We start from the raw sequence: 27,820 nt of genomic DNA, 5'->3' as shown, positions 1-27,820 counted from the left end.
ATCAAGAGAAAAAAAATTTAATTGGGTTTCAAATATTCCTTGTCTTTAGAAATGGAAAATAATCTTTTTTTTTTTTTAAAAAAAGAAAACTATGAGTTAGTTTAAAAGACATTATTTGGAGAAACATAGAGTAGCATACATGGAGACAGGACTGAACTGAATAAACATTCAGCTGTAGGAGGTTTTGGAATTGATTTTCACAATATTGAATTTATGGTTCAATAATTTTCCATTGGGATGGAGGTCATGGGTTTGGAGCAGTTTCCCCAATACTATCACATTTCTCTTATGTGAAAATGCATTATTTACCTAACATAGGAAAAGGCAGACTTCCTGAAACTAGATATTTTAAAATATTAATCATGGAACCTTGCAACAGGGTTGGCAAACTCAGTTCAGTGTTCACTGAATCTAAAACCTAAGCTGGGAACCATCGTAGGTTTCTGGGCATTCTTAAGGTAGTCCATTAACCAAGGTTCCATGATTAATATTTTAAAATATCTAGTTTCAGGAAGTCTGCCTTTTCCTATGTTACGTTTCTGAGGAGATGACTCTGTTTTAGAAAGGCTGAGCTTGGCGGGAATAAACAAGCTCCACTGGTGATGAAACTAGAGTTGAGGCCAACTGAGTTCTAATAACTTTCATGTGGGCCATTGCTGTTGATATCTGCCCGGCACTTTGCTTACCATTGTTCTGCCCAGGCCTTCCATGCTTGTGAAGCTAACATTTGCCTAACCCCATTAAATTATGGAGAAAGTATATGGCTGGCTTTTGGATAGTTAAGTTTAGTTTATCTACCTAAACTTAGATAGTTCAGTAGCTTCTTGAGGAAGTGAATGATTTCAGGGAAAGTTACATTGGGTGTCATTGGAAATTTATGTCTTGCCAGAATTATAAGCAAAAATATTCAGTACCAATTTTGGAAGGCTTTGGGTCATTTTTGTATGGCAGAAACAATTCAGAGATGTCTTGCAGGCTTGGAAGTTTGTACAGGTCCATATTATTTTCCCCATGGAATCATAATTCCAGGAAACTGAGCTCCAATATCACTCACTGGCTAATAAGTCCCATAATTGGAGAAGAGAAATAGACAGCTATAGGTAAGGCAGGACAGTTGGCTTTATTTAGCATTTCTTTCCTCACAGCTTCTTTTTAGCTGATCAACAACTCAATTCAGATGAATTGGAGTAATGTTCAACTCCTTGCTGTTCTTTCAAGCTGGCTTTATCTTTATGCACACAATTTCAATAAAATGACTACATTTCTCCTGTCAAGATATGAAAAGATATATAGTAAAACACATGGACACATTTTTGTAGGAAAGATAGATACATTCATATACATGTATGTGTCAATGTATGTACGTGTGTGTGTACGTGCTTTGATCTGGTTTTGATTTTTTTCCTTCCCTCTGTTGGACAGAATACTGAAGTCAGAGCTTCTGTTCTTGCCTAGGGTCCATGGCATCATTAAATAGTATTGTTCTCAAAGCCCAGAAGAAATATGCCAGGTAAGCAGGGAAAATAAATGAAGTTTTGTTTGTCATATGTTAAAACAGACCACAACAATGCTCTAACAGTAGGACTTGCTGAGGAAATTGTACTGTAATGAATATTTGTAAAATATTTTAATGAAGTCAATTATAGTTAAGTTCATTTAAGGAAAAGAACTCAAAAATGATTAAAGAAATGTCTAGGTTTATTTAAGTGAAGGTCAAGATTTGGATCTTGGGCAAATACATACTCTTAATTTGTGGATGAATCCCCTACGTAGTGAATAAATATCACTTTTGGTGACAGAATTAAGGCTGGTTTCTCTGATAGCTGTCAGGATATGCCAGAGTGCATGCATGTCTCAGCGGCTATCTGTTGAGCATAGTCCTGTAGGCGCTGTACATGTATATGCATTGATCTGCTTTGCAGCAGCTCCACCTATGGGTAACAAGCGGCAGAGGACGGACCAATGCAAACTGGCTTCAAGGCAGATTTCAAAAAGTTTGTTTGTATTGTTCATCACTGCTAGAAAACAGTGGGACAGGTGATCATCGTCTCTTGAACCTCACACTGCAAGCTCCCCAGGTCCAGCTGAGGAAGTTGTCATCGTGTGTTAGTTTAGCGCAGACTCTGGGAATTAACTCCATTATATGCACAAGGACAATGAGAGGATTTTGCAGGCTAAATGAACAGAAATGCTGTCTGGGGATTCCCAGTTTCATGTTGCTAACAAATATTAACAAAGATTTTCACCCTTGGGAAACCCTATCAGTAGCCTTCTCTTTTTTCTATCTGTCAGGTGTTTGCAGGGAAGGAAGTTTGGGCCTCCTTAAAGGTACTGAGCTTTCAGCATTCAAATAAAGAGTTCTATTCTGTAGCAGTCTTTCTGGCTTAGGGATTTCAGAGGGCTTGATGAGCAGGTTGCACACTGACATTCCACAGCAGAAAACTGTCCACCCACCACGTCTTAGGCAGGGTGATACAGTTGGATAGATGGTTTCTTTAGTGGATGCTTGACGAGGCATTATGGCAGTGTTGACATTGGAATGGAGCTGCTTTGCAGAAAATTCAGAAAAACACATTGACTACCAATCTTTCCTTAACTTTTCATTCCAAATGTAACTGGAGTCTCTTGTGATTTTTTTTTTTTTTTTTTTTTTTTTTGGTGGCAGGTGAGAAGAGAAAGAGAGATAATTAACAATATTTGTGTTCTAATTTTCTTATGGATAGTTTTAATTCTACCTGCTCCTCCTAATTACCTGCCTACTTCCTCCTCCCCCGGCCCAGCCCAAATTCAACGTGAGTGGAGAAGGAAAGGCTATGGGTCATTTTGGTATTCCACACAGCCTACAGTCAAGGTTGATGGTGAGAAGCAGAGAGACTACTTTTGCTTCTCCTTAACATGCTCTCCCACCCCAGGTTGCTACAGGCTTACTGACACTATTTAACCATGGTTCTCACCATCATTTATTTATTCATAGTTAAACAGCCTCAAGGATCCCATGGAAGCCCCTCATTTACTTTCAGTTCTTCTTCATTGAAATCAGATATGAATCTAAAAACCTGAGACAAATAGACAGGCATGAAGGAAGCGACTTTCTTCCTTCCAGTATGTATAGTAAACACAAACAGCAAAATGGGTAAAATAATAGCAGACTACACCAGGGCACGGAGTAGCAAAAATTGTGAGTTAAAAATCAGACTTGACATTTAAACTCCATTATTATTAATGCAGCATGAATCTTTTCTTGTCTTTCTTGTTATTTCTCAGAACCAATTCTAGAACCATGTATGCTTAATCATTCAAATCCTGAGCAAAATAATATGAATCACAAGATGATTTCCCTTAGTATCGTCCCACCAAACAATTCCTGTTCAATCAAAATACATCAAGTGTAGCTTGCTGGACTTAAGTGCCTTGATCACCATTGCAAAAGTAAAAAACAAAAAACAAAAAACAGCAAAGGCCGAACATGTAACAGAGAGCAAAATTAGCCAAACTAAGCAAAAGAAATGACACCCCTCCCCCAAATAAAACAAATATGAATATTTCACTGTATGTTCTAAAGTTTAAAACAAAGCAAAAATGAATTATTATTTGAATATTTGAATAATACATGAAGCAGACCACTAATTTCTGAAGGAGATTTTGTACTCAAAGAGTTTAAACTCTACTGAGGCAATAAGGTATCTGTAATATTGAAATTAAATGAAAGAAGAATGCATAGTAGTAGTAGGTGGTAATACGGAATATATATGAGACAGAGATTAATTAGCAAATGAGTGATACACCATGCTATATGAGTTTATAAGAAGGAGTGGACAATGATTGTCTGGAAAAGCATAGAAAGATTCTTTTGGCTTTGAAAGATACAATAGAAACAATTATATGGTAAAATGACGACCCTTTCCTAATTCTTAATTGAACTCTCCAGAGGTATTTTACTTTGATCTCTTATGCATTTTCTAGGGTAAGTGGTTTATGCATTTTAATTCAAGAACAGCCTAAAATATATCATAAAATATAAAAAAAGGTAAAAGGCAGCTTTGAACTCCAACCTCTTCAAAGAGTTGAAATAAATGAACAACTGTACAAAAAACAGCAACAAATCTTTGATGAGTTGGAATATACAGAGAGAAACCATGAGACTCTGTTTTGAAAGCACAGATTATACCATGAGCCATTTTCATAAACACCAGTGCCTAGCAACATGTTTCATATGGAAATCATCTTTGACATTGCTTTTGTACATTCATTCATTTCCTCAATCATTTCCTGAATGTTTATTGAGTCCTTCTTTTAAGGATAAAGCCTGGTCTAAAGAACTAGAGAATAAACACTGGAAAAAGACATTGCTACTTGGCTTAAGAATCTCTCAAAATAATGGGAAGACAAGCATGTTCAGAACTAAGGTTAACCATATGGCCAGAGTGTTATATGTACAATGGATAGAAGAATCAATTTTGACCTAGGAATTACAGAACGTACTGTAGAGGGCATCTATGACTCTGGGGCTTGAAATATAAGTAGAATTTTTACAGCAGATAAAAAAATCATAATTCTTTATAATTATAAACTTATAAATAGAAAAAATAAAGTGATGGAGAAATAAAAGTGAATAGCTTGAGTAAAAAGCTAATTGTTTGGGAGTACCAAAAATATGGAGAAGACAATTGTCATAGAACCTTGAAGGCTGTGTTAGAGAATTTTGACTTTACCCTTACAGTATTGACTTTACTCTTAGAGAATTTGGACTTTATCCTTCCAGGTACACATATACACATATATGTATGTATATCTTATATGTATGTTACATATATACATGTCATATATGAGAGAGTTATATATCATACAAATATCTATCATATATATTCACATATCAGTTTGGATCATCCAATTGTTGCTTGAGTATTACTGATCATACAAAAAGAACATAGCTGGGCATAAGCCATTTAGAAAGCAAAAATAGAACGTTATGTATTTATTCACTAAACAGTCATAGAATTATTGCCAGTCAGACTCTGTTCTCGATGCAGGGAGTATTTAATGGCAAAAAATTTACTGAAATTGACAGGGAAAATAAAACAGGAAAAAAAAGTTTTGTTCCTTTTATCTGCAGCCTGAAGTGAATGCCATGTAAAAGACCAGCAGGAAGTACTTGAAACTTCCAATTTTAAGTCTCCGCGGTAAGTTTTCAAACAAAAAAAAATCAGTCTTGTTTATTTGAGTAGCAGAACTGTTTTCTGGGTTTTTCTTTTGGTTTGTTTGTTTTTTGTCAGAGTTTTGCTCTTGTTGTTCAGGCTGGAGTGCAGTGGCTTGATCTCGGCTCACTGCAACCTCCGCCTCCCAGGTTCAAGCAATTCTCCTGCCTCAGCCTCCAGAGTAGCTGGGACCTCAGGCGCCCGCCACCACGCCCAGCTAATTTTTGTATTTTTAGTAGAGATGGGGTTTCACTATACTGGCCAGACTGGTCTCAAACTACTGACCTTGTGATCAGCCCCCTCGGCTTTCCAAAGTGCTGGGATTACAGGCGTGAGCCACTGAGCCCGGCCTTTTTCTCTTAATTCGAGGAGAAAAATACGCTTGAAAAATATACGCACTAGAAGCAAGATAAATCAACATCTTTGCTATTGAAGAATTGGTTGGTTGCAGACAGCGTTTTATGTGCTGTTTCACTACAACTTTAATTAACTTCAAACAAGGAATGCATTCTAGCTTTGCTCTCGTTTTCATGTGACTCTGTATTCCGTATATGCAATGATTATACCATTAAATTCTATCCTTTGGAAAATCAACCTGACATTGTCCTGAATTGTCCATTGAGTATACAAGACATTCAAGTTCTTAAAATTGTAAGGAAGGCATGAAGAGACCTTTGCCTGCTATGTCCTGATTGGTTGCTACCTTATTCCTTCAAGCCAATAGCATTAACAAGTTCAATTAAGAGAGCTGACATCACGGTCAGCGATGGGGGCTGATCAGACTGAAGAGAAATAAATAGGACTAGGAATGTAACATTATAGCTATATTTATTATTTCTAACATGATTGCAGTTTTTCAGGGGGACTTTACAAAAAGAATTAGAGTTGTGATATTCTTTTTTTAGGAGGATTTTTTTCTTCTTTCTTTTTTAAGTGTGTGAGGTTTATTCAACTTTCTTTGTGTTATACATACATTCCTATGCTATCTGTGGAGTTATGATTTATTAAGCACTTGTTATGTGCTAGACAATGTGCTAGGTGCTTTACAAATATTACTCTTGTAATCTTCACTATCATCCTAAAAGTGAGTTATCATTATCCTCATTAACAGATGAAAGACATATGGTTAATAAGTTGTGGAGATGCTATTTAAACAAAAACTCTTAATATTCCAGGCAAAGACACTTAATAATCACAAGACTACATAGCTTACCAGGGACCATACATTAGGATACTTAAAGAAAAGGCAAAACAACAACAACAATAAACAACTATTAAACTTGAGTCAGATGACCTCATGGAGTGCCTTTCTCCCTTATTACCATCTGAGTCTAGGGTCAGCTTGTGAAAAGATAAAGGAAAAATGTGCCCAGTTGGGTTTGGCTGCAGCTGGACGCTTACTTACCTAGGAAAGGAACAAATTTCTCCCTGGGTACTTCACCTTCAAAGCCAGCTTTTTGTAACCCTGAAATATTGCGTCACTAGAACAATGCACGAGAAGCTCAGAACTGGTAACAGCCTGCCAGGTCCCTGCTCCAAAATCAAAGTCTCTCCAGCCCTCCTACTGTGAAGAAATCTGTTATTAATTCTCATTGTGATTTTCTAAGGTGAAACACAGATGCATGCAGTTAAACACTGCAAGTGGCTTTAGAAAAGGCCAGTAATTGTCCCACCTGGCAAAGATCACTCACAAATATAAATTGTTTTGGCTCTTTGTTTTTTTTTTTTTTCCAACGGTTGTTTGCAAGCAAAAATTCATCACTGTTCCTTCATTCTCCATGGATACAAGAGACAAACAATAGTCACATGGCCAGCCTACTGTCTTTGGAGACATCCACCCTCTTGCCCCTCCTCCCAGATTAGGCACCCAGCATCTTGGATTTGTGAGCATAACAGAGTGTGGGGGTGTGAGTCCATGTTATATTATTCCAAAAGAGAGTTTGTGATACAGAGGAAGAAATGTCAGCTTCTTCAGCCCTGATCCTTTCTGACCTTTCACTGTTTCTGTGAACCACCTCCTTTACTCTAGAGAATAGGGAAAGAACTGCTCTAACCTGAGATTTGAAGACCCAGGTTAGAATACAGCTCCTTCACCAAATGTGTATTCCTGGGGTGGTCACTTGGCTACCCTGAGCCTTAGTTCCCCTGGCTATGAAGTCAGTGTTATAATGCTTACCTTACAGGTTTGTTGTGAGGATGAAAATGAGAGAATGCAAGGAAAAGAACACTGTGATCGCATAAAGCAGGACTGTTGTGATATTAACAGCAGTGTCTTCAGGGAGGCATGAGCAGTCCTGCTTTTCCCTTGCCCTGGCAGGCTTACCTGGTCAGGGATTCAGATGCAAGTAGTGGGCAAAGAAAGGAGGGAGGAGGTTGATTTGAGGCTGGTCTGCTAACTGCTGCTACAAGAAGTCAGGGCCTAAAATGTGCAAATATCGCCTCAGTTTTCCATAACCCCAAGGCCAATCTTTGACATAGCCCATTATCTTTTTCCCTTTAGACTTCTAAGGCTAAAATGCTTTCTAGCTTATAACTCTAATGCTCTTTTAGGTTTATTTAAAGCATGACATATGTAAATATTAGGCACGGAATGTGATTTGAAGCAAGATTGAAAAAAATTAAATTTTCTTCATACTTCCTAAAGATAACTTGGTGCCCAATGTTGATTTGAGACATCCTTAGGAATAAATAAATCAAATACTATCTTCCTTCCTTCCTTCCTTCCTTCTTTCCTTCCTTTCTCTCCGCAGCACTTTTTCTCTTTTATATCAAGGGTGTAAGGTTAAGTTTGTTGGAGCATTTAAAAAAACAATTCTGCCTGGATGTCACTAAAGATATTTTAATTATGAATCACTCACTGAGAATTTGCCATTACTGCTGGTAGGTAAATTTACATATTGACATTTTACTTGGACAAGCCAAGGATTGGTAAGAAACTGAGTTATAAAATAGGTGAAGAGCTGTGGTTTACAAGTAGTTTTTATTTTGTTGAGTCACTGAAACTCCAAATATGCTCTTTTAATATAATACTGTAATTGATGTCACAAATGGCTCAGATTTATTAACCCAAAGAAGACACAGATTGTATATGTTCAACTCCCATAGACCAGTGCAAAAATCTAAAGAAACTCATCATATGTTTTTGCTTTTTATAATTTATTTTGCTCCTCTTTCTTCAGCAATGAGAAGAGTTCCTTGCAAAAAAAACCCCAAACCAAAACCAAACCCCAAACACTTCTCTATTTGTCCCTAACCAGCAGGGAAAGAGTTTTCTTCAGTCAGTGAGACCACAGAGAACATCTGGCTGATTAACAGATGTTAATGCCAGAATAGCTTTGGTTTGATCAACGATGTGATCAATCATGAAAGTTATAATTTTAGCAAGGTTTAGACTGTTCCATTAAATAAAGATGGAACATGTCTGATGTTCCAGATTTTCAGAAAAAAAAATATTTCTCCAAAAACAGTATTTTCAGAACATCTGCCTGCATATAATTTTAGATGTGATTTTTAACATGTCCATATGGTAACTACCTTACCTAAAAATGAAATTGGGGAGAGGGGGGAAGGTAAAGATTTATTTTTTCCTTGTGGTTGGGGGAGGACACAAGTTTTATGCATTATTAATTTTATGCATTGAAGAGACAGTAGGGAAAATATAGACTGAAATACTGAGATTCAATTAGTTTATTTAGGAGGAAATTGTTTAATGGATGTTTTATGCTTTATGCATTCATATTACAGTATTTGAATGTGGATTTTACTTTTGTCTTCTTTAACTGGTTAAATAAAGAACAAGAAAATAGCACAACAGAATGAAAAATTAAAGAGAAGCCAAAGCAAAATTAGAGTAAAACAGTCAATGGCCATTATTCTACAAGAGGAAATTATGATGCCAAAGTATTAGTTAAAAAAAAAAAGATGTAATCTAAAAGCAAGGAAAGAATAAAACCCATCAGAAATATGCCAAAGGAGAAGGAATGGAAGATGGAAGAACAAAGAAAATTAGGCAAGGATTATGTGGAAAATTTTTACAACATGAATTTGCAGAGGAGATAAATTACTTGCTTACAAGTTGGTGCTAAAAAGGCAGGAAAGGGCCGGGCATGGTGGTTCATGCCTGTAATCCCAGCACTTTGGGAGGCTAAGGCAGGCAGATCACCTCAGGTCAGGAGTTCGAGACTAGCCTGACCAATATTATGAAACCCTGTCTCTACTAAAAATACAAAAATTAGCCAGGCATGGTGGCATGCACCTGTAGTCCCAGCTACTGGAGAGGCTGAGACAGGAGAATCACTTGAATCCAGGAGGCAGAGGTTGCAGTGAGCTAAGATCATGCCATTGCACTCCAGACTGGGCAACAAGAGCAAAACTCCATCTAAATAAAAAAAAAAAAGAAAGAAAGACAGGAAAGGGGACTAAAGTCCAAGGACATGTGTTTCAGAAAATTTCTCAGATGGACAATCTAGCAGAACTGATTACTTCCCATCATAATAAAAAATCTGAGGTCTACTGGGTGGATCCACAGAGATCATATTTCAATTAGTCAAAATGTTCAAATTAATGTAATAACAAAACTTTTGAAATCAGATAAATGGTAGCCACTTTCTATTTGTTACAATAAACTCAGTGTGTCTCTTAATCTAAACTAGTTTCATTGTATATACAACCAGAAATACAAATGAAAATCTCTCTAATAGTACTGGTACATCAAATGGATTGTTTCTTACATTCTAAGAATTTTATACACATTAAATTCATTTAAGGAGCACAATAACATGTGGAAAAGTACAATTATTTTCACTGTTTATGGACAGGAAACAGAGGCCCAAAGATTAAAACCCACCCCACATTCCAAGGCTAGTACATGGAAGAATTAGAATACAAACTCAGATACGCTCACAACCACCATGCTACAGTGATGGTTTGCAGATTTATGTTAAACTATGGCTTAAAAAGAAATTTAGAACCATTTTATGCATAATTTTTCTTATAGTTTTAATGAAACCAAAGCAGGAGATGGCCAAATTTTATTCCCCCATGGTAAGAAATAAAATGCATCCAAACCAAATAAATAATTCACTTCTCCCTCATCCCTAAGGATCAAACAGATTAAACATACTCTGAAATAAGACTGTTTTTGCTACTTCTCTTATTAAAAAAAACTCTTTGAGAATAAACCTTAAGCCTAACATTTCAAACATTTTGATTAAAAAAACAATTTTCTAATGTCAACCAAGGGTGGTCCTCTCTATAGCCATTCTGAAAAGGATACTTAATCATCTATACTAGCAAAAGGAACCTTTTAAATTTATGAAATACAATAACATGAAATGTGTCATATCCTGTTCTTTTATAAGTTCAAAATTAAGAAATATTTTCTTTCCTGGAAGTACTGATTATTAAAAATAACCAAATAAATAAGCTTTCTGGTTCATTGGTACCAAATTTACTTGCTTTTGAGAAAAGAAGGAAATAAAAAATAACAGTACAATTTAATTTTTCTTCACATTAATTTGAATTTTTTTTATTAGTGATATCACATGCATTAGTCAGGGTTGTCCAAAGAAACAGTACCAACAGGATATATATGTCCAAGAGAGGGATAGAGAGAGAGAGAGAGAGAGATTGATTGGATTCAGGATTGGCTCATGCCATGATAGACACTGGCAAGTCTGGTAAATCCAAAATTGACAGGGTAGTCCAGCAGGCTAGAGACCCAGAGAAGAGCTCACATTGCAGTTCAAGTCCAAAGGCAGATTGTGGGCAGAATTCTCTATTTCTGGAGAGCAGCATTTTTTTTTCTTTTAAGTTCTTCAACTAATTGGATAAGGCTCACTCACAATTTAGAGGGTAATCTGTTTACTCCACATCTACTGATTTAAGTGTTAATCTCATCTAAAAAATACCTTCACTGCAACATCAACAGCAGCGCTTGACAAAATATCCGAGTACCACAGCATAGCCAAATGGCCACAAAATAGTTTCCGTCACATCAAAAAAAAAAAAAAAAAATTATAAACACTGTTTTTTTCTGCAAAGAGATGCTGACCTTTGATATCAAAATCTAGAGCCAGTAGATACACACTTAATATGCAATATTGGAGTTTACAATTTATTTCTATTACACATAAAAAATATATCTGTCAGTTACATATTTCTGATTTTGGGGGTCTAGAGAGAATGTTGGTACTCAAAATAGAAGAGAAAAAGAGTTACTGGTCATACTTGAATGGTACATTCTATGCCAGCCTTGAGACCTGTGTGTGTCATTGCTGACTATCTGAGATCACTTTACAATAAATATTTTTTGGTTACCGTAGAAACAGAACCTGGAAGAGGCCCAGGATAAGGACACCATATTCTGAATATCATTGTAGAGTGATGTGTGCTATTTCGAGGGATGGGTAGGGAGCACTTCCTGTTGAGGAGCGCCTTTTATTGCTTGCGGTGTTTTAGAAAGTTAACATCCAACCTGCAATCTTTATTATTTTTATGTGACTTTAAAAAGCTGCATTTCTGTGGAGCTGCAGGGCTTTTGAAAATGAATTCAGCTGGCACATTGAATTGGGATGTAGCAAGATGGATGGCAGATTCATATTCCAGTGCATCACATGACTTGCATCAACTTAGTGTGTCAGCTAAAAAGTTTAAGGAGAGGGGGAAAAATCAGTTAAAGAAATTTTATCTCTGTCAAAACTGAGTTTAGGGAACCTGCATTTATTAAAGAAACTTTATATTGTGAATTGTCATAGAGGTTTTAAAGCCTGTTAATAGGGTGATATTTCAGTTTAAATTTGGATGTCAACACACTTCGTGGCTCAGATTTTGGACTACCATTGTGAAGTTTAAAGCAAAAAACAAGGAAGAGTGAATGAAAAGTGACGGATATGTTAGGATTGTCCATAGTTTAAGATATGTATATCCTGACTGCTATCAATTGGAGAAACAAAACTGCAACAATTTTCTATAAAAGGTAGTTCTGTTCAAGCAATACAGAAAGCAAGACTGCATGGATTTTTTCTAATATTTGGGTAATATTTTAAATGAAAGAATAAATATAAATATATTTGCATTTATAAAAATATTGCATTAATATTACCTACTACATGCCAGATACTATTCTAGGTATTCAGAATAGAATCAATAAAGCAGAAAATCTTGGAGCTTTCCTTTTTGCAGAGGTAAATAAGAAATGAACCATAAATATAAGAAAGATGTATAGCATACCAGAAGGTAATTATCAGGGTTAAATAATGAAAAAATTCAGCAGGATTGCAGAGATTGGCAGTGCCTTGGTGGAGTTGGAGGGGAGGGTTGGTTGCTTACATAGGTCTCACTGATAAGGTGACATTTGAGAAGGGATTTAAAGTAGGTGCTGGAGTTTTCCACTTGGTTAACCAGAGGAAGAATACTCCAGGAAGAAGGGAGAGCGAGCCTGAAGCTTCATGAGGGAGGGGGAATAGTGTAAGATGAAGTCACAGGAAGCTAGATTAGGAACATCCTCAAGGCCAATGCATTGAATTAGGTTTTGATTCTGAGTGAGAAAAGGAGCCATCAGTGGGTTGGAGAAAGGTAGTGAAATAATCGAATTTATCTACTGAAGAGATGACCCTGGCCGATGTGTTGAGAATAAACTGTAGAGGGTAAGGTGGAAGCAGGGAGATATAGGAGGGAACTGCACAAGACAGAGATGCTGGAGACCTACCCCAAGGTGACGGCTGTGGAGTAGGTGAGAAGTTGATCAGATTCTGGGCGTAGTTTGAAGTTAGAACCAATAGGCTCTTTTGGCAGCCTGGATATGAGGAGCAAGAGAAAGAGACCAGTCAGAGATAACTCATAGGTTTTTGGTTTGGGCAGTGGAAAGGATGGAATTGCCAGGAATTTACTTGGGCTAAGCTGCAGAATGAGTGGTTTGGTGGAAATGAGCAGTTCAGTCATAGATGGCTGAGGTTGAGTTATCTACCGTTTGACCATATACGTTGTGATTTAGAGGATGCTTCTGAGCTGCGAGTTGGCACCATGTAGACAGGACATAGATCAGATGACATACAATCAACAATACTTGATGATTTTGGACTGAAAGTAATAGCAATTTCATATGATACAATCTTATAAAAAGCTTTAGAACTGAAACAGATTACCAAGATTTGGAGATAGAAATATAGATATGAAGGATGGAAGCTTGAGAGAGCCCTACATTAGGAAGTTGGAAGAAAAATGAGGAGAAAACAGCAAAGGAGAGAAAACTGTGTTGTCCAGAAAGCCAACTTGAAAAATTGAATCAAAGTGGAGGATGTAATCCTTGATTCACATGCCAGTGATAGATTGTGTAAGATTAAAATTGATTATTAAATTTAACAATATGGAGATCATTGGTAACCTTGATAAGATTTTGTGTTGGTGGAGTACGGGGGTTAAAGCATAATTTGAGTAGTTCCAAATAATACAGATGAGAGGAAAATTGACAATCATGCATACGGACAGCTCTTTTAAGAAATTTGTCATGCAGAAGACCAGATGAATGAAGTGTTTGGCAAAAGAGGATCTGAGGCTTATATGGTTTGGCTGTCTCCCCACCCAAATCTCATCTTGAATTGTAGTTCCCATAATCCCCACATGTCACTGAAAGTACCTGATGGAAGGTAACTAAATCATGAGGGCATGCTGTTCTTGTGATAGTGAGTGAGTGTCCAGGAGACCTGGTGGTTTTATAAGGGGCTTTTCCCCTTTTGCTCAGCACTTCTCCTTGCTGCCACCATGTGAAGAAGGCCATGTTTGCTTCCCCTTCTGCCATGATTCTAAGTTTCTTGAGGCCTCCCCAGTCCTGTGGAACTGAGAGCCAATTAAAGCTTTTTTCTTTATAAATTACCCAGTCACAAGTAAGTCCTTACAGCAACATGAAAATGAACGAACACAGATGTCAACCGAATTTTTTTTTTATATGGGAGAAAAGTTTACATGATGATTGGAATGAACCTTGAGGTGAAAAATTTCATGATGCCGGGGAAAGAGGGGACAATTGCCAGGCCAAATGTCCTTGGGTAGGCAAAAGGAAAGAAATTCAGTTTATAGTTAGAAAAGCTGGTCTTAGAATGTCACATAAACCATTTAACTCTAGCAACAGAATGGAAGGCAGATCTTATGGGCAAAAATGCAGGTGGGTTGGAAGTTATACTGATAGGAGCATGCAAAAGTTGTTTTTTAATTGTTTCTATTTTCTTACTGAAAAAGAAAGCAAAATTATCAGTTGAAAGTGAGAATGGGGAAGATGTATTGCAGACTGTAAGAGTGTATGAAATAGTTACTAGATGATTTGGAGATTGAATAGGCTGGGGAAATGTAATAGGATTCCCATGTGGTACTGTGGGCCCTTGGAAGATGGTGGCCATCAATTTAAAGTGAAGATAATGATTTTCTTACAAACATATTCTGCTTCGTGGGTGCTGGTATAAGGAGGAAGAGAATTGAAATTATTAGGGCTAAGGTTTTTCAGGTGAATAAAAAGAATATACAGAGGAGCAACTGAGTTGAGTTTATCTATACAGGAGAATAATCATTAATATAATGGGAACATAGTATCCAAGCTGTGTAAGGAAAACAGTGACAATGAAAGATGGTAGGAGGAAAGAGAAAAGATGACAGAATTAAAGATCTAAGGACCACTGGAGTTGGAGTACTAAAGTCAGTGAACTGAAAAGTTAGGAGGCAGTGCTGGAAATTGAGGATATAGAAGAAATGTAATTATTGGTACATGAGACCTGGGATTATGCCTATGAGAGTAAATGACTGAGGTAGGGAGGAAGATAAGGTCATTGGAGGAGAAAACATCAAGAAACTGAGACCCACTGTACTGGAAGTATCAGCAGGGTAGATATTGAAATGATTGGAAGTTAATCCAGTAGGCTCATTTAATTCCACAATAAGATGATTGAATATTTTAATCATGGCAACTTATTTTATATGTTTAAATGCAAATACATTGAAAATCCCAAAAGGTCTTGTTTTGGAATGTGCAAGCATGAATAAATAATTCTTCTGTAAAGATAAAATGGGTGAGAGTCCTGCAAAAATTTGTGTTCCATATTCAAAAATGAATATTAAAAATTTTAGATATTAAAGTATTTAAAGGAGGATTTATATTATCAAGTATTGCAATACACTATAAATTATAATAAAAGTAAAACAACAATAAAATAATGTAACAATGAACCACAAATTAACAGAGAGGCCAATTTAACACAGTAAATAATTCAGAAATAGATAATGGTATGTTGGATTTATTGTATAATAGAACTAGCATCACAGATAAATACTTTGAGAAAGTCTTATTTAATAACTAAATTTAGCATAAATAGTCAACTGTTTGGGAGAAAAATAGACTCCCATAACTTACATCAAAATGAAATTTAAAAAGGAAATTACTTGAAAAAAATTACAGAATAATAGAAAAAAACCAAAGAGAATTACTTTTTATATTTTAATATAGGAAAGGGACCCTTTCAGTGACCTGATAGGATTGACATTTTAAAAAAGTTACTCTGGCTATTGTGTGAAGAATGATTGGGAAGCATAAGATGGAATCAGAGAGATGAATTGGAAGGCTATTGCAAAGTGCAGATGAGAAATGATGGTGTTGTACAAGAAGCTACCAGCTTCTGGTGGAGAGAAAATGCAAAGATTTGAAAGGTGAGTCAGTTATACCCCAGATCCAATGACCAATCTCTTCCAAAAGAATCACTTCCTTAAGATTGAGAAAAACCACTCTCAAATTTGAGATTTTTCTGAATCTATGTTTATATTTCTGTTATATCACTGCTTATTTTGTATATTTTAATTTCTTTATTTTTTGCTGCTTTCAGTAAAGAATACCTTATCATTTCTAATACCTTCTCCAATAATTACAGACTCACAGGAAATAGCAAAAATAGTACAGTCCTGTGTATCCTTCACCCAGCTTTCTCCAATGGTAACATTACAAAAAATAACTGTAGTAAAGTATGAAAACCAGAAAACTGACATTATTTCAATATAGTAGCTGAGCTAAAGATTATTCAGATTTTCATAGTTTTATATGCACTAGTGTGTGTGTGTGTGTGTGTGTGTGTGTGTGTGTTGCTCAGGACAATTTTATTCCATAAATCATTATCACAGTCAAGACAGAGAATTGTTCTAGCACAGGACTCTCTTGTTCTACTTTTTTTTATAGTCACCCTCCCCATTAGTATCCCTTGGATATCATTAAACTGTTCCCATCTATAAAATTTTAGCATTTTGATTTTTTGACAGCTTTATTAAGATGTAATTTACCTACCACACGGTTCATCTATTTAAGGTGTACAATTCAATGGTTTTTGATACTACAAGATCATTGTAACATAGATCTCATAAACTTTGTTGTTTTAACTGTTTTTAAGTGTACAATTCAGTGGCATGAATTATATTCACAATGTTGTGCCTCCACCATCACTATTAATTTCCAAAACTTTTTTATCACCCAAACAGAAATTACTCATTAGGCACTGACTCTCCCAATTTTTTGTTCCCCCAGCCCATAACAATCTCTGATCTTTCTCTGTCTCTATGAATTTTCCAATTCCAGGTCCTCATAGAAGTGGAAACATACAATATGTATCCTTTTTTTGGCTGGTTTATTTCACTTAGCATAATGTTTTCAAGGTTCCTCCATGTTGTAGCATTTATCAGAACATTATTCCTTTTTATATCTAAATAATATTCTGTTGAATGTATATACCACATTTTGTGTAATGCTATATAAATGAAATCATATAATACATAACCTCCAGAAATTGGCTTTTTATACACAATGTCTTTGAGATTGTTTTGTCTGTCTCCCAATCCCCAAAATGACTCCTGGGTTGATTTATTAATTCTACCAATTTTTTCCCTCCCAATTTTGACAACTAATATTTGTGATTTTAAATTTAAGACCATGATTTTTTTAAAGAACTATTTGAGTCATATCCTATATGATCTAATGTGTAATGTTATTTTTGGATGTTCTAAAATGTCCTCTTTATTTTCCTCTTTAACACAAAAAATTTTAAAGGAAGAACTGATAGGGTTTCCTGTTTTCTGGCTCTCTTAGGAATACCTAATTTTATTGCAATGTACTCAGATAATATAGATAGTTTTTCCTCTATTCTCAATCTTGTATCACAGTTTTCTTTATAGCCTAATATATGGTCCATTTTGTGAAGGTTTTATGAATATTCTCTGTTTTCATGACAGAATTCAATTAGTATCCACTATATCCAACTTATTATTTATGTTATTTTGGGCTTTATATCTTCTTCATTTTATTTTTTTCCCAATTCATCTGGCATGATAGAGAGAATGAAACACTTCTTTTTCTACCAATGTTTCTGTATGTTTTACCTTGTTTTACCATATTCTAGCTTTCAATATTTCTTCAGTGAAGTCTCATGCTGGATACCATTTTTCCCCTTCATAGCCAATTAAATCTTTTGACTGGCCATCCTAGGGATTTGTCTTATTAAAGTTATGTAGCTTTCAGAATACAAATTATGCCCATGTTTTGTAAGATTTAGATTTAGTGCTTTTGGTGTTGTGATAGAATTCTTATTAGTATTTATTTTTTGTCATTTATTATTAGTTTATAAAAATAAAAATAATTTTTGTGTGGTGATCTTATGTCCAGAAGCCCTGCTAAACTCATTTACTAGTTGTAGAAGTTTTTTTTTTTTTTTTTAAATAGTTTTTTAGCCTGGGCAAAGTAGTGAGAACCCATCTTTACAAAAAATTAAAACAATTAGCCAGATGTGGTGGTGCATGCCTGTAGTCTCAGCTGCTCAGGAGTCTGAGACAGAGAATTGCTTGAGCCCAGGAGTTTGAGGCAGCAATGAGCCATGATTGTACCACTGTATTCCAGCTCAGGCAACAGGGCAAGACCCTGTCTCAAAGAAAAGAAAGTGTATTTAACTATTTTCTATATAAAGATTTATGCCTTCTGTGAATAGAAGCAGTTTTATTTCTCTCTTTTTTTGAACTGCATAATTTTTATTTATTTTTTCTCATTTCACTGGTTAGGCCATCCACTGATGTTGAATAGGATTGGTATATGTGAATATCCTTATCTTTTCACAATCTTAGAGATAACAATATTTAGTTTTCCACTATTAATTATGACGTCTCTGATGAATGTTCAATTGGTGCTTGAAAGCAATATAAATTGTATTGTTTGGTGGAGTTTTTCATTCATGTACATTAGGTCAAGCTTGTTAATTATGTTGTTCAACTCTTCTGTTTACTAAACTGATTTTTTTTGTTCTATTGACTCCAGAGAGGAATGCCAAAATTTCCAAATATATCTGTGGATTTTTCTATGTATCCTTTCAGTTCTATTTATCTTTGCTGCGTCTATTTAGAAAAGCTTGATATTGATGAATACACACTTAGAATTATTAGGTATTCATGGTGAATTGACCCGATTTATCAACTGACACTTGACCATTATAATATTAAGAATATTCTTAGATATTCCTAGTGAATTAACCCACTTATCCCAGTAAATATTCCTTGTTCTAAAGTCTACTTTGACTGCATTTCATATAGACTCTCTAGCTTCCGAGTAGTGTTTGCCTAGTATATATGTATACATAGCCATCCATTAAATTTTAACCTATCCATGTTTCTATGGCTTGAGTATTTGTTCCCTCTAAAACTCATATTGAAATTTAATTCCCAGTGTGGCAGTATTGAGAAGTGGGGCCTTTAGGAGGTGATTGAATCATGAGGGCTCTGCCTTCATGAGTGGATGAATACATTTATGGCTTAATGGATTAATGGTTTAAAGAGCTGTTATGGGAAGGGAACTAGTTACTTTATAAGAGGAAGAATGACCTGAGCTAATGTCCTAACACACTTAGCCCCTCACCATGTAATGCCATGTGCTGCCTCAGGACTCTACAGAGAGTCCTCATCAGCAAGAAGGCTCTCACCAGATGTGGCCCCTTGACCTTGAGCTGCTCAGCCTCCACAACTGTGAGAAATAAATTGTTTTTCTGTATAAATTATCCAGGTTCAGGCATTCTGTTATAAGCAACAGAAAGCAGACTAACACACATGTTTTTCTATTTAAAGCAGATTTCTTGTGAACAGTATATAGTTAGGTCTTCTTTTCTTAACTAACATGATAATCTCTTTCTTTTTGTTGTGGAATTTAGACCATTTATGCTTAAAACAATCATTGATGAGGTTGGATTTAAATCTACCATCTTGCTAGTTGTTCTCTATTTGTTCCATGTGTTCATTCTTCCATTTTAATTTTTTTGTCTGATTTTGGCTTGTATGTATTTTATAATTTGACTTTCTACCCTTACCTTATTAATAGTCCTTCAAAAATATTTTTAGTGCTATTCTAGCATTTGCATTATACTTCTTCAATTTATTACATTGTGCAGAAAAGATTAATCTTGCCCAAATAAAGGTTTTGCCCTTTCCCCCTGGCTTCTGGAAGGTTACCTCTAAATCCTTGGAACGTTCTGCTTAATAAGAATGTCTTTATTTACATGAGGTCCTTGGTTCATTCTAGATAGCCTGTTCTAACCATGTGATCTATGGTGGGGGCCTTGGGCCAGACAGTTATCAGTTTAACCTCTGGAGAAACTGGAAACGAAGGTCAGCTACATGGTTGATCAGTCATATCTCTGAAATCAACTCCCGATAAAAACACTAGACATTGAGTGTTTGGATGAACTCCTTCAGTTGGCAATACTGTATATATTGCCACACATCACTGCTGGGAGAAATAGGCACTGTCTGCACAACTATATAAGGAAAAGACAACTGGTATCTCATGCTTGTTGAGTCCTGGACCGTCCCTGGTATGCCTCTTTCATTAGCTGCTATGAATCAGTATTCTTTTACTCTAATAAACTGTAACTGGAATATAATTGTTTTTGTAAATTCTGTGAGTTCCAGCAAATTATTGAACCTGAAGGTGATCTTGGAGACCCTCTAACTTTGCACATATCCTACCTTCAAATAATGTAATATTTCACATGATGTGTAAGAACATTACAACAATATACTTCCAATTTTCCTCTTAAATTGAATGTGATATTATCACACATTTTATTTTTATGTATATCATAACTCCCAACATGCATTATTATTACCTTTTTAAATCCATAATATTTAAGACAATTTTAAAAACAATTTAAGTATTATATATTTATCTCTGATATTGCCGTTTTTGGAAAACTGTTTTTTGTAGATTAACATGTCTGTCTAATATGATATTCTACTGGTTGAAGTACTTCAACTATTATTTCTTATGTCATATGTCTTCTGGTCATGCACTCTCTCATCACGTGTTTGTAAAAAAGCCTTTTAAAAATATTTTTACAGGGTATTTAATTATTGATTGAGAGTTAATTTTTTTAAGTAATACTTTAAGAATGTCAATTCAACGTTTCCTGGTTTTCACAGTTTCTGGTGAGAAGTATACTGCAATTCTTGCCTTTCTTCTTCTGTATGTATTACATCTTTTAAAAAATATTTAGCTTTCAAAAACACTTAAGTTTCAGTAGTTTAATAAAATAATTCTACGTGTTTTGTTTTCTTCTTTAAAAATGCATTCACGTGTTTGGAGTTTTCCTGTCTTCTTGGGCCTGAGTTTTAGTAACTATCATTAATTAAAAAAAAAAATGCTTGGCTCTTGTATTTTAAAACATTACTTCTTCAACATTACTTTTGAGGTCTCCAATTACATAGATATTAGAATTTTTGTCATTAATTAACTGTTCTTAGAGACTCTGTCCTGGCTCTGAAACTCAAATAATTATTCTTTTTGTGTTTTAGTTTCGAAAATTTATATTGGCCCATTTTCAAATCCAATTATAATTCACTTGACTGTGTTCATCAATGGCATTCATTATCTCTTTTACCACTATTCTTTTTCTTTTTGATTTACAGCGTTTTCATCTTACACTTTCTTACAATTTTCCTCTCTCATCTGAAATTCACCCTCTACATAGGTATGTTTCATGTTATTAAGAATTATCCTAGGCCAGGCACGGTGGCTCACACCGTAATCCCAGCACTTTGGGAGGCCGAGGCGGGCGGATCATGAGGTCAGGAGATCGAGACCATCCTGGCTAACATGGTGAAACCCGTCTCTACTAAAAATACAAAAAATTAGCCGGGCGTGGTGGCGGTCGCCTGTAGTCCCAGCTACTCGGGTGGCTGAGGCAGGAGAATGCGTGAACCCAGAAGGCGGAGCTTGCAGTGAGCCAAGATCATGCCACTGCCCTCCAGCCTGGGCGACAGAGCAAGACTCTGTCTCAAAAAAAAAAAAAAAAAAAAAGAATTATCCTTTACATATTTTTTATAGTTTTTTTGGAAGTCACTGTCTGATAGTTGCAATCTCCGGGTATCTCTGGATATGGTTCTTTTGTTTGCTTTTTCTCTTGACAATGGGTTGTATTTTTGTGGGTTTTTTTTTTTTTTTCAGCTTGTAGTTTTGGTTAAACAGTAGAGAACAGTAGAGATTCAGTTCAATAATATTTACACCTGGTAATAGACAAACCTCTATGTCATTGTAAAAATACTCACGAGTTAAGCTTCTGAATTTGGGTTTGTGTATGTTATGACTATCTTTAGTCCATCAAATGGCTGAAAAATTTTCTAGAATTGTATCAATCATTTAAAGAAGAATTAACAGAATTTCTTCACTAACTGTTAACAAAAAATAGAAAAGGAAGGATACTTTTAATCCATTCCCTGATACTAAAACCGGGTCAAGATGTGAAAGAAAAGTACAGACCAATACCTTTTACGGACGTAGATGCAAAGACTCTCAACAATGTAGTAGCAAATTGAATCAAGCAACATATAAAAATTATACACAATGACTGAGATTTATCCAAGAAATGCAAGGTTGATTTAATATTTGAAAATTGATAAATGTAATATACCATAGCAATAGAATAAAAAACAAAACCCACATTCTAATCTCAATAATTCAGAGAAGCATTTGCTAAAATTCAGTGGCCTTTTATTATAAAAACACTCAACACACTATTCCTTAACCTGATAAAAGGCATCCGTGAAAAACTCACAGCTAGCCTTATAGTTAATGATAAAAGACTAAATGTTTTACCCCAACATCAGAAACAAGACAAAGATGTCTATTCTCATCACATATGTTTAACATTGTAATGGAGATTTCACACAGGGCAACACATAATAAACACCAATAAAAGACATTCAGATTGGAAAGAAATACAAAGCTATCTCTATTTACAGACAGCAAGTCTTGTATATAGAATATTCTGAGAAATCCACCACAAATCTTTTAGAACTAATAAACGAGCTCAGAAATGTTGCAAGACACAAGATTAATATACAAAATCCAGTTCTGTATCTACACACATGCAATGAACATAATGAAAATAAAGAGTGAAATAATTATATTTATAATAGCATAAAAAGAATAAAAATACTCAGGAATAAATTTTACAAAATTAGTGTAAAACATATACTTTGAAGTACAAAACTTTGTTGAAAGAAATGAAATAATATCTAAATAACTAAATAAATTACATGCTCTTGGATGGGGAGACAGTATTGTTAAGACAACAAGAATCCCCAAAGTGATCTAGAGATTTAACACAATATCTTTTAGAATTCCAGATGGCAATTAGCGCGGTGACTCATGCCTGTAATCCCAGCACTTTGGGAGCTCAAGGTGGCTGGATCAACTGAGGTCGGGAGTTCGAGACCAGCCTGACCAACATGGAGAAACCCCGTCTCTACTAAAAATACAAAATTAGCCAAGTGTGGTGGCACATGCCTGTAATCCCAGCTACTTAGGAGGCTGAGGCAGGAAAATCTCTTGAACCTGGGAGGCAGAGGTTGCGGTGAGTAGAGATCGCGCCATTGCACCCCAGCCTGGGCAACAAGAGAGAAACTCTGTCTCAAAAAAAAAAAAAAAAAAAAAAAAGAATTCCAGATGGCTTCTTTGTAGAAATTGACAGGTTGATCCTAAAACCTGTAGGAAATGAAAGGACTCAGAATAGCCAAGACGATTTTGAAAAGAAAATCAAAAAACAAAAAACAAATTTTCAGGACTCAAACTTCTACATTTTATAACTTACTAGAAAGCTATCATGTAGCTTTAGACTGTGCTATCATTTAGCTGTAGACAGTGTGATACTGGTATATGAGTAAACTATAAACTATGATTGAGGGAATAAAATTGAGAGCTCAGAAATAAAACTATCCATTTATGGTCAATTGATTTTTTAAAAAATGGTGGTAAATAAGTTAATGAGGAGAAAACTTTTTCAAAAAATGGAGCTGGGAAAGCTGGATATTCAAATGCTAAAAAAAGGGCAAGGGGCATTGGAGCTGTTCCTCACACCACACACAAGAATTAAATGAATCAAAGAGCTAAATCTAAGAGCTAAAACTATAACATGCAGAAGAAAATATACAAAAAAATCTTCATGACATTGGATAGTTCATAAACATCATCTTGGATATAACATGACATTGGACATTGGTTTCATAGATATGATATCAAAAGCACAATCACCAAAAGAAAAAATATATACATTGGTCTTCATCATAATAAAAACTGAGCCTCAGAGGATACCATTAGTAAAATGAAAAAATGACTCATAGAATGGGAGAAGGCATATGCAAATTATATATCTAACGTGGGTCTTGTATAAATAATATATAAAATACTCTTACAACTCAATAATGAAAAGACAGACCAATTTAAAATGGGGATAGTATCTATATAGACATTTTCCCATTAAAGATATACAACTGGACAATAAATGTATGAAACAATGTCAATATCATTAGTCATTAGAGAAATGCAAATGAAAAACACAATGAATAGCCATTTCTCATCCACTATGATGGCTGTAATAAAAAATACAGATAACCAAGTGTTGTCAAGGTTGTGGGTAAATCTGAATGCTCATACACTGGTGGTGAGAATAACAATAATGTAGCCACTTTGGAAAATTATGTGGTAGTTCTTCAAAAAGTGAATCATCAAGTTACCATTTGATCTAGCAATTTCAATCCTAAGTATACCCCCCAACAAAAGAAAACATATGTCCACACAAAGGGTTTTACATGAATATTCATAGCATCTTATTCATAATAGCCTAACAGTGGAAACAACTCTCATGTCTACTAACAAATGAATAAATAAGCAAAATGTGTATATTATTTGGCTCTAAATGGTAATGTAATATTTATACATGCTGCAATATGTATGAACCTCAAAAACCATATGCTAAGTGAAATAAATCAGTCATAAAAGGCCACATACTGTATAATTCTATTTATATGAAATGTCCAGTATGTGCAAATCTGTAGAGACAGAAAATAAATTAATGATTGTCAAGAGATGGGTGGGAGAGGCAAAGAGAAGTAAGAGGATTGGAGGTAATATCTAAATGATACACAGGTTTTTGGTGGGGGTAGATAAAAAGATTCTAAAATTGGTTGTGATGATGGTTAATGCAGTTCTGTGAATGGATTACAATCATTGGATGGTGAACTTTAAATTGGTGAATTATATGTTGTATGAACTGTTACCAGCTGAATAAAGCTGTTACCCACCCCCAACAACAACAACAACAATCCTCCAGTGTTAATCACCTGTTGCCTTGTGCTTAGGGAGGGTGCTATGGTACAAGAGGGGTTTTCGTTTATTATTATTGTTATTATTATTATTATTGTTTTAAGGCACGGCTGATTCTGTTGACCAGGCTTCAGTGCAATGGCGCTATCTTGGCTCACTACAACCTCCACCTCCTGGGCTCAAGAAATTCTCCCACATCAGTCTCGCGAGTAGGAGTAGCTGGGACCACTAGTGTGCACCACCATGCCTGGTTCATTTTGTATTTTTTCTAGAGACAAGGTTTCCCCATGTTGCCCAGGCTGTTCTCAAACTTCTGGCCTCATGCAATCTGCCCTTTTCAGCTTCCCAAAGTGCTGGGATTATAGCCCTGAGCCACTGCACCTGGCCCAGGGGGCTTTTCTTAGTGGCTGTGTTCCACTTGTCCCTGTCTACATGTACACAGAGAATGTGGATCTCCAAGCTCTTTCCTCTTTCCCATAGTAACTATTGTTCTTCTTATTCAGTACTTTGCCAGAGTGGTGGTGGTGACTTTGGTCCAGCCTCAGTCTGAGTCAGGCCCTGTGTGTCTGAGCATTGAGGGTAAGGCTCTCTCAGCCTTCCTGTCTCTTCTCTCCATGGCAGCCAAGGTTTTCTTTGTATTTGTAGAAAAATCTCCTGTAGAGACTTGCTGGTACATCACTTGGTGGTAAGTAACCTCGAATGGCATTGATATAGGGTTTAAGACACTGTTTTTGATTTTGTTTTTGACTTCTCCACCAGCATCAAAGTGTTACTTTCTTTTGTTTTTCCTTTTATCCTCTCACCAGCCATCATGGGTTTTTGCATGTGCCCTGAAGGTAGTAGCATTTGTTACCCCTCTAAGGAACCTTAAAGATTTAGTTTCAAATGAGATAATATCTAGGGGATTGAGGGCAGTGAGGCTCTGAGCCTTTTCCACAGGAGCACTGCATCCCCTCCAGCCCATCTGCACTAATAAGCAGATAATATGTGTGTGGGATCCCTCTGCTCCCCTGTCCTTACACGAATATGTCTTTTGACCACCTGATGACATTCCGTGGAAAAGAGCCTGCAAATGAACACAGTCACCTCTTGTGTCCATGGCCTTTGTTTGTTCTATACTGTTGTGTTATCCTATGACACTGTCTTCAGCAATCTATTACAATTTTAGTTGTCTTTTCACCTGCTTGTAGGGTGATCCTTATCCAGTGCTCTGCCACAAAAGTCAGCCTACTTGTCTCATCTCTCCTGGGAGGGGCCTGCCCATCTTAGGTTATTCAAACTATCCTGATGAGTTCAAGAGAAGTTATGATTTATTTAGTTTATCCATATTTTTCTTATTGTTAGTGTGGGAAAAATGCTTTTTAAGCTTCATAATTCCTAGTGGAAGTAAACTCATTTCCATTATTTTGCCATTATAAATAATTCTGCAGTAATCATCTATGTACATACATTCACATGCACTGAAGATTTTTTCAATAGGAAATACTATTAAAAGTAGAAACTTCATGTTTTTAATTTTTAGTTTTAAGAATTTTTAATTTTAATTGCTCTTGCCAGATTTCTTCCCATATTCTACAAAGATGATAACGATTTACATTTCCATTGCATATCTCTGCCAACAATAAAAACAATGCTTTTAAAAATGTTTGCTAATTTCAGTGGTATAAAGTTATACTTTATGGTTACTTTGAGATAAATTCCATAATTACTATTAATTTTGTCACTAGAATTTTCTATTCAGTGAATTGTTTTTGCTATTTTTTTGGTTATTTATAGAGTTGTTTGTATTTTTCCTGTATCATTTAAGAATCCCTGTGTCCTTACAAATATAAGCATTTATAATAGTTTGTCATCTACATTATTTTTCCAAAGCCAATCATTTGCCTATTAATTTTTTATTTTAGACTTTGGCACATAAAAATTACATATTTATGTATTCAAATATTTATTTATATATTTATTTGATTATATAAATATATAAATTTTATATAGGTTTCTTATCTTTGTTAAAATTCTCTCCCCTTCCTTAGATTCTAAAGATGCAATCTCCTAGATTTTCTGTTAAGGGTTTCAATTGTTTCAATAAAAAAATTAAGTGTATAATGCATTTGTAATTAATTTTTGTGTATGGTGTGATAAAGGGATATAATTTTAGTTTTCTCTTAATGCACAGCTATTTTCCGTGCATCCTTTATTAAATAAATTATCTTTTCCCACTGAATCCAAATATTTTCTTGTTATATATTAAATTATTGCTTTTTCTTGGATCTATTTTGGGATTTTCTATTTGGTTTCAATAATCTATATGTCCATTCTTATGCACTATCACATTGATTATATCATAGTGGAATTTTAGTTATTCTGATATCTGTTAATGCAAATCCTAGATCACTTTTATTCATGTTCTTCTCTTTCATGATTTTCTTGATTATTATTAAGCATTTATTACTTAATATAAACTTTATGATAATTTTATATGACATCAAGTTACATGATTTTAATTTACATATTAGGTTTTGATTAATTTTCTACAATGAGCATGACTTTGTTATCTATAACTATCAAGAGCTACATGATATTTTTGAAAAAACAAAAATAAGGAGAAGAATATTGAGGATGAGGTTTCTCACATCTACTCTAAGCTATGCAAAAGCTAGGTTAGATGTTGTAGGGTACAAGCTTTGAGGTAGATAAAGAGAAAAATGGATAGGTGGTGCTTGCTTCTGAAAGTTATGAGCACCAAGCTGTGCGCCAGAGGTGGCAGACAATATCACACTCACACCCTGTGGAACATTTTTCCAATATGAAAGGAGAAATGAAATATATATATATTTTCATGCAAAGTTTTCATGAATGTGGCTAGATATTGAAGCTTAACTTTTGTGCCTAGGGCTTTGGTTTCCCCAGTCAAGTTTTAAGGAACACTAGTATCATTCTTGACACCTGAAGGTGTTCCTTGCTCAAGTGTGTA

This window comes from Pan paniscus, chromosome 7 (genome assembly GCF_029289425.2).
Source record: "Pan paniscus chromosome 7, NHGRI_mPanPan1-v2.0_pri, whole genome shotgun sequence".
NCBI classification, from domain to species: Eukaryota; Metazoa; Chordata; class Mammalia; order Primates; family Hominidae; genus Pan; species Pan paniscus.
The sequence above is the reverse complement of the archived record's forward strand: the minus strand, read 5'-3'. Positions refer to the sequence as shown.